Source organism: Dunckerocampus dactyliophorus, chromosome 10 (genome assembly GCF_027744805.1).
Source record: "Dunckerocampus dactyliophorus isolate RoL2022-P2 chromosome 10, RoL_Ddac_1.1, whole genome shotgun sequence".
Classification (NCBI taxonomy): domain Eukaryota; kingdom Metazoa; phylum Chordata; class Actinopteri; order Syngnathiformes; family Syngnathidae; genus Dunckerocampus; species Dunckerocampus dactyliophorus.
The window spans coordinates 12,759,810-12,771,931 of record NC_072828.1 but is presented as its reverse complement, the minus strand read 5'-3'; the positions used below and the strand labels follow the sequence as shown (position 1 = coordinate 12,771,931).

At 40.9% G+C, this 12,122-nt stretch overlaps 1 long non-coding RNA gene across 1 annotated transcript in view; it reads right to left on the bottom strand.

Moving 5' to 3' along the window:
* The window catches only part of LOC129189214 (uncharacterized), a 49,583-nt gene that overhangs the window by 24,861 nt on the left and 12,600 nt on the right, over nt 1-12,122 (bottom strand). Inside the window, exon 6 of the long non-coding RNA XR_008572756.1 lies at nt 8,447-8,548. This is a non-coding gene — a long non-coding RNA (uncharacterized LOC129189214). The remainder of the gene's footprint in view (nt 1-8,446; nt 8,549-12,122) is intronic.

The window sequence follows — 12,122 nt, the reverse complement described above, 5'->3', positions numbered from 1 at the left end:
AAGCATGCACACGTGTAAAAGAAAATGCGTTGGAAGTGCTGTCTCTCTGCTCTGCTCTCTCCCTCTGAGTTGACAACGGCGTTCTTTAAAAGTAGATTTTAGAAGCTTTTTGTGAGATTTAAGCTAGTAAAAATGGCAGGATATACTGTAAAAATAACATTTAACCAGGAGATGGAATTTTCACACCTGCCAAACCTTGAAGAAATTGTATGAATACAGTCTGTCCCCACTTCGTCTCCCCACAAATCTATGAGTAATTAATACACCCATAACAATGTCCATTTTTGACACATCGCTCACTCCCCCTCCAAAACCTCCTGCTAGCTTCACGTTAACGTTTTTCTCTGCAACATTTGCAATAAGGGTGACTGTTGTAATTAAGTTCAGTTCTAGAAACCCTCCCCTTCTCTTTTTTAATGTGGAATCAAAGTCATTGTTAGGCATGGGCCGGTTACCGGTTTCAAGGTATACCACGATTTCAAAACCGCTAAATTTGTCCGTCTGCGGTATGAGAAGTGGAGGTCCGACGTGGCCACTACGTGGAAATACTAAATATGAAATTCTAATATGTCCTGTGTTACTCCTCACAGTTGGAACTGGGCTTTGATGTGCTGAAACCACAGGCATGTGCTTTGTTGCCGCAAGTCGGGCAACTTTCACCTGGCTTTACAGCTATGGAACTAATGTGTAAACACATACTCTAACAATATTTCAAGTACATTTTCGACATGTTAACGTGAGTATCATAACCAGTCGCAAATGTCATTGTTTAATCGCTTGCAAACACGTATTGACACTACACATTGCAGCGTAAAACGTATAGCAAATGACAAAATACACTAATATACACTAATATAACGTACTCACATGGAAGATTGCTTCAAAAGGGATCCACATTTAGAAGATTTACTCCCTTTACAACAGATTTCCTCGTATATGTATGCGCAGTAGCGCTAGGTGGCAGAAGTCGAAGACACACGTGTCGTCATTCCACCGGTACGGCCGTGGTGTTGTCATCGTTGTCGACATGTTACTCACCAAACGTGGAGATGTGATTCAGAACGAGAAAGGAGACGAGGAGAAGTGGTATAAACTGTTTACTCTCCACTGAGCAACAAGCAAGAGTTGCTAACAACAATCACATGACCCGGAAATGGAAGAGAAACTTGGTGACCCAAGCAAAATAATCAAAACTCGCAAATACATAATCCAACAACTCCAAACCAATTGTGGACAAGCTGTGGCCTGCAACAATAACGTAACATTAAGTTACGTTATGTTGTGACCATTTTTTGAGCCACTGATTGCATTTTGCTCTGTTTTGTTAGTTTTATGGTTTTGTTAGTTTTATTTATGGTCTTCTGACATGAGTTGCGGGATTAGCCACAGTAGACCTGCATTTTATTTATTATTCATTTAGAAATAATTCTGTTGTTTGTTATTTATTTTAAATACATATGTTCCACTTCTACCATGTTCTTTTATATTGTTTAAAAATGACTATTCAATAAAAAGGTTTTTTTTCCCCTTTTTATTTTAATAAAGACATTTCAAAATAACACATTTTGGACCTGTAATTAAAATGTGGGGATAATTTTGCCCAAGGTTATCATACCACCAGACTCTCATACCGGCCCATGTCCAGTCCTGGTGTACAGGTGATACATTTCACTTTTGCCTTTCACAGCAGCTATGGTGAATTCATGGACCGCCAAAGAAAGTTTGAAATCTCAATGCTTGATGAAAAATCGTCACTGAAGCATAAAGACATAAACATGTAAAACTACGGGCAATGTATGTTGTGCATTTTACCTGCATTATCAGACTTTTATCAATTATTACCACCTTAGGGTGAATGAGATGTGTTTTCTACCGGAAAATTTTCAGAGCAAAAAATAAATAAATCTGAATTTGCGGGGCTGTGAATGCTGCAAGGATCCACTGTACTTGACAGGGAAGCATAATCCAGGTTTCAGCAACCTGACTAGATAATGCATACTTGGAGATCAGCGAAGGGTCAAAATGCGAACAGTATGAGTATGAAAAACATGACATGTTGGCAGGTCCGCATTTTGGTTCGGAATTTTTGAGTCATATCACAAAATATATCACAACAGCTGCCCAATCAAGTTCTTAATTTATGCACATGTTTTTTTTACTGTGCAGCATTGTCTCACAAAAATACCAGAGTGAATGCTACGAGAACCGCACCGCAGGGACTGAGGACCATACCAGCAAAGTGGACATTGTGGAGTATACCACTGAACAGCAAAAGGGGAAGTTTACTAAACTCTCTAGCCATATATCCCTAAATGTTACAATGATGACTAATGAGCGGCAGTGGTTTACGTCATCCCTATTGAAACCCGGCAGACCAAGTACTAGAAATAGTACCTCGTAGTATCTGCTTTTGCCAGTGGAAAAGTCACTTGGCGTACTAGTTGAAGTAGAAACTGTGCAGTGTAAAAGGGGCAAGACTGTTGTGTGGGGGATGGGGCGCAGGGTGTCGAGGGGAGTTGCTGAACCTCATCCCATCACCCGCAGCTTCCAGGCGGGGAAGGAAGCAGGGAGAAGTGCTTTATCAGTGAGTTTCATTAACCTGACCACATGCACCAAAAGCTGCCGCATTAGACTTAATCAAAGTGACACCGACACACTCGCTGCTCACCTGGGAAGCTCATCCCGCAGCCCGCTGGCTCTCATGTAGTCCACACTTTTACGCTACATGCATGTTTTTGCTTATTTCCTCTCGCTCTCTCGCACACACACACACACACACACACTTGTATCATTCACAGAGTGTTCCAATTAAGTGCGTAAAGTCTGTTTGATGTGAAGGAAGTTTATTACAGTTAGCTAAACGTTCTCCGCAATGTGATTTAAACATCAAATGGAAACTCCAAGTGCCTTATTAGTCACACTTTAAGTCATTAGACTCAAATGTAAATGATAGAAATTCAATTTGAAGTCAAATATCGTGAAATATATTCTCAGTGGACATTTCATTAGGTACAAGGAGCTATTACATTTTGACTGACAGTCACAGACGTATTATTTTTTAGTTTACAGTAGGGGGGGTTGTAATATTTTTGCCTATTTACTCCAGTTTCCTCCCACATTCCAAAAACATGCATGTTAGGTTAATTGGTGACTCTAAATTGTCCATAGGTATGAATGTGAGTGTGAATGGTTGTTTGTCTATATGTGCCCTGCAATTGCCTGCCGACCAGTCCAGGGTGTACCCCGCCTCTCACCCGCAGTCAGCTGGGATAGGCTCCAGCATAGCCCTATGACCCTAGTGAGAATAAGCAGCATGGAAAATGGCTAGATAGATTCATATTGAAATTAATACCACTCTGATATTGTCATAGAAAAATAGTTTATCTTTCTACTGTAATAAAAAGGATTAAACTGTGCATGTGTACCTAATATTGCGGCTGGCAATGTTGTATAAATATTTGAGAAAAAAAATGACTTACAATATACATATAATGCAAACCCATTCAGTGACATTTATTTACAAAATAAATTTAAAATAGATTTATAATTCTTAGTAGCATAAGTTACACAATCTAATAATAAAATCTTAAAATCTAAAATAAATTAATCATAATTTAAGAAAAAATAATATTGTGCAAATGATTTGGGATGTGCTGAAATTGAAATGGTCTTCAATGCTAGGTCCAACCTAGGCTATAGACAGCGAGCTATACAGTACATTCTCATACACTTTACACTACATTTTGAGAAGTTAGGAATTACGGCGCGATTAGCTTAATACTCCCCATGGAGGAAGAGTGGCGCTTCAAATGTGACAGAGAGTAAAAATCCATTTCTGTGGACAAGAATTACTCACGCAAAGGAGTAAAATGGGGGGTTTAAATGTGTACAGTAGGAGGACTGCTTGTGTTTAAGCTCCCTGCAAAGTCTCCCGCTGGTGGCATTACAGCGCCTGTGCACCTGTCAGACAACACTAGATGACGAGGCGACGCACCTTCATCAAAAGCGGCCTAGCAGATATTAGACAACCTTCAAAAACATTAGCGACAGCCAGCCTCCATTTGCTTGCTTGGAAAAAATATCTCATTTTTAAGATTATATATTTAAAGATTATTTTGAATGTGCCATCGCATACAGTGGGACAGGTGGCCGTCCGATGAGGGGCCTGACAGTGTTTTGCAGAGGGTAACGGGGGGTGTCCACCGAGTGCCGCTTCATCTCAGAAGATCAATCTTCATCTGACACTTCATTTAGGCTGCGCTGATGTGGAATTAGGGTCCATTAGGGCTATTGGCAGGACCTGAAAGTGCTACGGTGCTGCTGAATAGAGCAGATAAGGCTCTTTTTTTTAGCCCTGTATTAGAATTTTTGCCCACCTCTGTCATTCAACCCCGTCATCAGTATTGCGAATCAACTAAAAGATGGTGTAAGGGTTTTCTCCTCTTCTCTCTATTCGGCCCACAGGATTGTATCAAAGCCTTTTCAAAAAGGTAGATTTCAACCCCATTGACTCCATATTTTCAATTTTTTTTTTTTAAATCTGCTGCTGGTTGAATGGCTAATATCACAGGGTTAGCCTAACTGCTTCCTGGCCTAATCCAAATGAGTGATTGGCCCCATTTAGACCACTTTTAGAAGGTTTTAGTCACATTCATTGTAGAAATCAAGTCAAATGAGATAACAAAACCACTAAAAACTTGACTGCATCACTGTGTCTCCATCTGCAGAGGAGGAGAGAAGGGCCCTTGTTTGGGTGAGGAACCATGTTTGGAAGCAGAGAAAAGGTAATGTTACATCCACTAAACTGAACTACAGTCATGTGAAAAAGCATGACTGTATGTGTTTATTTATGCACAGCTACTGTGTTTCCTCTGCTATTATTTTTCTGACCACTACACCACATGGTGGTGCAGGTATCAAATACTAGGAGTCAGTTTGACTTGAAATTTCTCTCACAGCTCAACACGCTTTACAAAACACCTGCTGAACTTTTGAGTGTGTGCCAAATCACAAACTTTGGCACACACCCTTAGGAGACTGACAATTTTTTTTAATTTTTAAAAATTGTAATTTGAGATTGGTTGAAAAATTGTCCACCATCAAAATGTCTTTGTGGGCGCACAGGCAGGACTTCGCAACATAATTGACCATAAGTCTTTAAACATTTGTCTCATGATTATAAAACGTAGATATCTGTATAACATGTATGCTAGCATGTCTTTGAAAGGATTTTGACTACAACCCATAGGGGGCGCCACAAATGTCATATACCCCACGGGGTGTCATTTTTCATGACCGTATAATGATGACAATAAAGAAGTTACCCCCACCCCTTTTGTGTCTTTCCACAAGCACCCAAAGGTGGTTCAGTGTGGGGTTGGGAGTAAGGTCAGCACCCCCACTCGCCTTCCACCGCCTCTACTGAGTTCACGGCAAGGCCCCCCCGGCGAATCCCTAACTGACCAAGCGGCTGAGAGGCACAAAGATACCCCCTTAAGAAGCTTTGCTTTCTGCAGGAAACTTAATCTCCTTTTTAAACGCCATGCTGAGGCTCCTCACAAGCCCTCCGAATGAAGCCAGGGAGGGGGCTGCGGAGTATCTCCGAGTCCACATGGCAGCCCAGCCCAAATCTGAATATGCAAGGCAATGCGCAGCTGAGGCGCTCTGACGCCACCGCGGGGAATTACACCTGCGACAGGCTACGGCAAATATACCACCTCGTCCTGCAGGCATTCAGCCTCCGCACTCGAGCGCGATGGCCTGTGAACGACTGACCTGACGACATAGACACCTATTGAAGGGAATGTTATGCCCAATACTTCAATTCACGAGAATGACAAGTTAGGCCGTGTTTTGTCAACCAGCATTAAGACAAAACCAAATACGTTTTTTATCAGCATTTCGGCCGCATATAATTTGCCATTATTAGACATTCCCAACCAAAGTCACTTTTAAATGAAAAAAAACTTATGTTAAGTTTTGCTTGTGTCTTGGCTATCAGGGTTATAGTGTATAATATCGTGATAAACTATACAACCAATTCCTGCTAAAGAGGAATTACACCAGCCGAGCAAGAACCCATCCCAATGAAACTGTTGAAAAAGTAATTTTTGTCTTTTTACTTTCTTCACTGTTACAGTCCACTTGCATTGGAGTGGAACCAGATCGCCAAGTAATTGGAGGAGGTCTGCGCTCTGTTGAGTGCTAGGCTATTTTTTTTTTATTTTATAGTCAATCTGGTGTAACACATGCACATATAGCTAAACTCACCGTCATTGCTAGGAACATACATACTGTAGCTAGTTAGCATATTTATGAAAACAAGGTAGTTTGCATGACTATTATGTACAAAGCCTTACTTACACTCAACAAGGAATTCATTTTTGATGCAGAACATTATAAAAATATTTGTAATTGCATCCACATTGCTCCACTACTGCTACATACAGTATAATCCTCAAAAATGGAAAGAAATATGCTTAACTTGACTTCCTAAATGCCATAAAAGTGTACGACTTGCAATGTTTACCCCTTTTAATGTGTTAACATCACTGCTTTGGTAATATAAGACAATTTTCGTGTTAATAAAGTCCTCATCAGGCAACCGCTTGATCGAGTGTGTTTTACAGCTTGAAATGACTCCCTCACCTCTACTCTGCCTCGTGGCCAAAGGGCACGGCAACTAAACGTGAACCCTGACAGGACTGTGTCAAAATCTCTACTGTGTTTTATTCGGAAGGCGGTGTGACAGATTACCCGAGAAAGGGGCGGATTCCTCAGCAGTGGTGCTCTTAACCCAAAACACTTTGGGACCCGTGCATCGACATGCTCCTTTAGCAGCCTGTCAGCAGACTATTCCCCAAAGCAAACACGGAAAAGGCTTTTTACGGGCCTTCATAAACTCTTTGAAAAGGTCTTTAGAGTGCTGAGGAGGCCCTAAGAAAACAAGATGTGTGCAAGGCAAATAGACCTTACAAAGCCTGCGGACATGGTGTCTTTAGTGGGCCTAACAGGGGTTACGGTGTTTCACTTGTCGGCGCCTGAAAGGAAAGGCACATTTTATCTCAGCGGGTCCACAACACATGTGGAGCAGTGCTGTATTTCATGCTGGAGCTATACTGGAGGAGAAAAGATGGATGAACTGCCTGTTAAACCACTTTTCTCTCTCTAATATTAATGTTAAGACTCCCCTTATAGCTACTTGTGGCCTGCAGTATCTCACATTTCAGCTATCTTTTAGTATAAGGGACACTTCCATAGTAAGTAAACTTGCATATACTTTAGAGTAGTCAGCACACAGCTTGTATAGCTGTAGAGTTTTACTATTGTCATTGTCTAGAAAGCGGGTAATTTAAGTGAGTAGCGAGAAAGTCAAAGTCATGGTGGTGGCTGGTAGTGCCATGCATGAGTGCCATCTACACTGGGGAGCTGACTGGGTTCATTGAGGAGAAACATGAATTCTAACATGTACTTTGACATGTTGAATACAATGGTTCCTGAAAAGGGAGATGTGTACTGACCTTTGCAATACTGTATAGTGATGCTGTGTTTGGTATAGGACCACATTCAGTGTTCTGTAACAACTAGTAGCTTTCATAGACAAAGGGAAGGCTCAGTCTGGCTCTTTAAAGAGACCCAAGAATTTTGGCCTCAGTGGGTGGGGGCAAAAACTGAGTAGAGTGACTGAGAATTCATTTCCAGGTGGTGCCATGGTGAGCACGCAGGGTGGAAATGGCCGGTGAATGGGGTTAAATGAAAACTTGATTCACAAATGAACCCTAATGAGTGACTTCCTCTGGTGTTTGGGAGGAGGGTGGGAGGGAGTTGTGGGGGAGTAAGAGGGATCAGCAATGCCCAATTTGCCAAATTGAAAAAAGTCAAAAGCCACATGGATCATCCATTTATTCATCATCTGCCCAGCCATCTTAATTGGAATTCAATTTAGGCGACGCTCTTTCTCAAATGACCCGACTTAGATACACTTGTCACATGATCAAATGTGAAAGTATTGCCGGGTAGCGAAAGGGTCCGGGAAATAATTTGCTTACTTATTTTTTTCCCCTTTTGCTCCCCCACAACCCTCAAACCTCACACAAACCATCCTCCCCTCTCATACACTTTTTTCGCCGATTGCTTTCATGTCATTGAGATGAATGGTTAATAAGGCAGAGCGTTAAGAGGATTATGATGTGGTAGGGCTATGGTGCTGCTGCCGGACAGGGGGAGGGGGGAGTCAGAGCATCTAAGGCGGAGAGATACGTGTGGGGGGTGGGGGGTGTACAATACCGGGCCGAGCATCCTCCTCACTGTCAAGACTCATTTAGTCAGAACTAAGCACTCCAATAGGCCATATCTTCTGTGTGTGTGTGTGTGTGTGTGTGTGTGCATGCGTGCTTGTGCGCGAGCCTGCGTGTGTGTGTTTGTGAGTGTGTCTTTAAAGACTCACCATCTCTTTTCTCTGCTTTAATAAAGACCCTCAAAGTGGACCAATAAGAGGAGGTGTTTCAGGCAGCGGAACGCCAATGAGAAGGCTGCAAGAGGTCTCCATCTGTAAACGGAAAAAAAAGATGAAGATTCCAATTTGAGTCGCATGAAGACTTTTGGACCCTACAAAGAATTTAAGATGAAGAAGAAAAAGAAAGGGTTTCACTTAGTAAAGAAAGATACAGTGGAACGCTCCAAAAGTAGAACAATTCTCAGTTCAAACCATCATCATGTGAGATATCAGTTGAGGGGTGTTTAAACTTTTTCTGCAAAGGACTGCATATAGAAAGATTCAAGGATGCAGGGGGGGCACTTTGATACATTTTGCACATTAAATACACTAAAACCAATCCAATATAGGTCTATATACTAAAAAAAAAAAATCCACCTCTTAACTTTGTGTTATACGTGACAAAACATATGTGTAATATCTAATAATACAGTGATGTGAAAAAGAGTTTGCCCCTATCCTGATTTCCTACTTTTTTTTGCATGTTTGTCACACTTAAATGTTCAAAATGATCAGAAAAATATAAATACTGTTATTGGTCAATGACAACACAACTGAACACAAAATGCAGTTTTTCAATGAAACTTTTTATTATTAAGGGAGAAAAAAAATCCAAACCTACATGTCCCTGTGTGAAAAAGTGATTGCCCCCCTGTTAAAACACAACTGAGATTGAGATCTACAGTATCAGTCTGGAAAAGGTTACAGTATAAAGCCATTTCTAAAGCTTTGGGACTCCAGCGAACCACAGTGAGAGCCATTATCCACAAATGGCGAAAACATGGAACAGTGGTGAACCTTCCAAGGAGTGGCCAGCCAATCAAAATTACCCCAAAAGCGCAGCGACGACTCATCCAAGAGGTCACAAAAGACCCCACAACAACATCCAAAGAACTGCAGGCCTCACTTGCCTCAGTTAAGGTCAGTATTCATGACTCCACTATAAGAAAGACACTGGGCAAAAATGGCCTGCATGGCAGAGTTCCAAGACAAAAAACACTTCTGAACAAAAAGAAAATCAAGGCTTGTCTCAATGTTGCCAGAAAACATCTTATAAACCCCAAAACCTTTGGGAAAATACTCTGATGAGACAAAAGTTGAATGTTTTGGAAGGTGTGTGTTGCATTACATCTGGCGTAAAAGTAACCCCGCATTTCATAAAAGAAACATCATATCAACGGTAAAATATGGCGGCGGTAGTGTGATGGTCTGGGGCTGTTTTGCTGCTTCAGGACCTGGAAGACTTGCTGTGATAAATGGAACCATGAATTCTGTTCATGATCTCAAGCTGAAACCAACTTGGGTTCTTCAGCAGGACAACACACGAGCAAGTCCACCTCTGAATGGCTGAGGAAAAACAAAATGAAGACTTTGGAGTGGCCTAGTCAAAGTCCTGACCTGAATCCTATTGAGATGCTGTGGCGTGACCTTAAAAAGGTGCTTTATGCTGGAAACCCTCCAACGTGGCTGAATTACAACAATTCTGCGAAGATGAGTGAGCCAAAATTCCTCCACAGCGCTGTATGAGACTCACTGCAAGTTATCACAAACGCTTGATCAGCCGGAAACTCGTTATAAACGAGTACCGGTTACGGATGATGCATTTTTGCCGAATATGAGCATGAAACGAGTACATCTCGTCATTATCCGTAAACCGTGATGAAAGAAAATCCTCATTATGTATTCACTCTTCACGCTCTGTGATTGGCCAGTCACATACAGCGACCACCCCTCCTAAGACAGCCTGTGCAGGCTGGAGCCACAGAGGAGTTGATCGGTGCCTCATTCACGGACACGGTGCAATTGGCAAGTTGAAAACGGCTCGTGTGACGTTGCTCACCGTCTCCACTTTATTAGGTTTTCCTCAGCTCACCTCTATTTCGGTTTGTATCTAAAGTTACTTGGTAAGCTTGTTTCGTAAAGCACGCGGTGCATTTGACAAGACAGCGCTGTGCAGGCTTGTGTTGCATCAGTCACTTATGCAACTCAATTGGGGTAGCACGACCGCTTTTTTCCTTGAAATTTTTTTATGTCTTATTCCATTAAGTCATCAAAAAACAGGCGTGCTGCCTACAATATACAAATTTTATTAATTTTTTGTTGTCAGTACACAGACGGTGCTAACAGTAACCTGCATTGACCGGTCACAGTATTAGATACACCTGCACAAGTGCTGCATCAAACATTCTGCCTGTATGGCTATCATACTACATTATATACATAAGCAAGGTAAAATATGACACCCCTCTCAATACGTTGCAGTATGCACAATGTAATCTTAAACTTGTTTCGTAACGTATGTGGTGCATTTCACAAGACAGCTGTACACGGCTCACGCATCAGTCACTGCCGGCTTTTTTTTTTTTTTCCCGCCTGCTTGCTTATAATTTGGCTGGTGATATAAACTCAGGTGGAAAACTTTGCTTGTAGTACTGAACGCGGTGCTTTCGAGAAAAATACAGTAAACAAGGCTGACAGATTAATTCCCTCTTTTCCATCAGTGGATGTTTGCATGAATCACCAACTTCACACAGATCATTAAAAAAATAAAATAATAAAGTCTGACATATCACTTACACACATACACAGTACACATACAGCTGAATAATAAACAATAACTATAGTAACTTCTGATCAATCCATGTCAATTTCAGACTTAAAATAACAAATTTAAGCCCCACCCATTTACGGTTAAACCACGCCCATGTTGTGTTATGCCCCGCCCACTACGAGTACAGATAGTACGGATAATTTAGATGGGTGAACAGATACAGACACAGATACATGTACAGATACAGATACATATACATATACAGATTCAGACACAGATACATACACAGATACATATACAGATACATACATATACAGATACATATACAGATACAGATTCAGACACATATACATATACAGATACATATACAGACACAGATTCAGACACAGATACATACACATATACATACACATATACATATACATATAGATACATATACAGATACATATACAGATACAGATACATATACATATACAGATTCAGACACAGATACATACACAGATACATATACAGATACATACATATACAGATACATATACAGATACAGATTCAGACACATATACATATACAGATACATATACAGACACAGATTCAGACACAGATACATACACATATACATACACATATACATTAACATATACAGATACATATACAGATACATATACAGATACAGATACATATACATATACAGATACAGATAGTGGTGTACTTGCTCATCCCTACCCTTGATTGCAGTTGATTACACTTTTTCACACCACCATATATCTTATTAATAATGAATTTGTGAATTCATTCATTAATATCTGATTTGTTAGAATATGTTGAGGGGCGAACAAAAACAAGCTGTGGCCTGAAAATGGCCCCCCAAGTGGCATGGCACTTGGGACGCCTCAGCTCTAAAGTATTAACTCCACAAGTGTGTTTTCCTATCTTTTTTGTTAAGGGTTCCCAGTGATAAGTGGAATTGTGATGATAAAACCAGAACCAGAAATGTAGCTCATGGCGACATAAAAAAGGGTTTGGCTGCTCAGTACAATGAGTAAAAATACAACAATAAATATAAAATCAATAATAGGG